This window comes from Solanum tuberosum, unplaced genomic scaffold (assembly GCF_000226075.1).
Source record: "Solanum tuberosum cultivar DM 1-3 516 R44 unplaced genomic scaffold, SolTub_3.0 scf00080, whole genome shotgun sequence".
Taxonomy (NCBI): domain Eukaryota; kingdom Viridiplantae; phylum Streptophyta; class Magnoliopsida; order Solanales; family Solanaceae; genus Solanum; species Solanum tuberosum.
Window position 1 is genome coordinate 1,893,432 of NW_006239007.1, and position 263 is coordinate 1,893,694.

The window sequence follows — 263 nt, forward strand, 5'->3', positions numbered from 1 at the left end:
TTAAGCTAAGTTTTGAGTAATTATCTCAATTCAAAGAAAGAGTTTTGTTTTTACAAACATATGAGCTAAGTATATTTTGGGAGTAGTATTGAGCACCAATATGGGGACGAGTTTGTGTTCAGATAACTCACATCTCCATAAACCATATAGCCATCATGGGTAGAAAGTATCACACTTTTTAGATGATTCCTTAGTGTTTTTTAGCATAGACTAGTGGATCCATTAGTTAAGGCGTCCTATATGACGGCAAAGTATAGGACAGT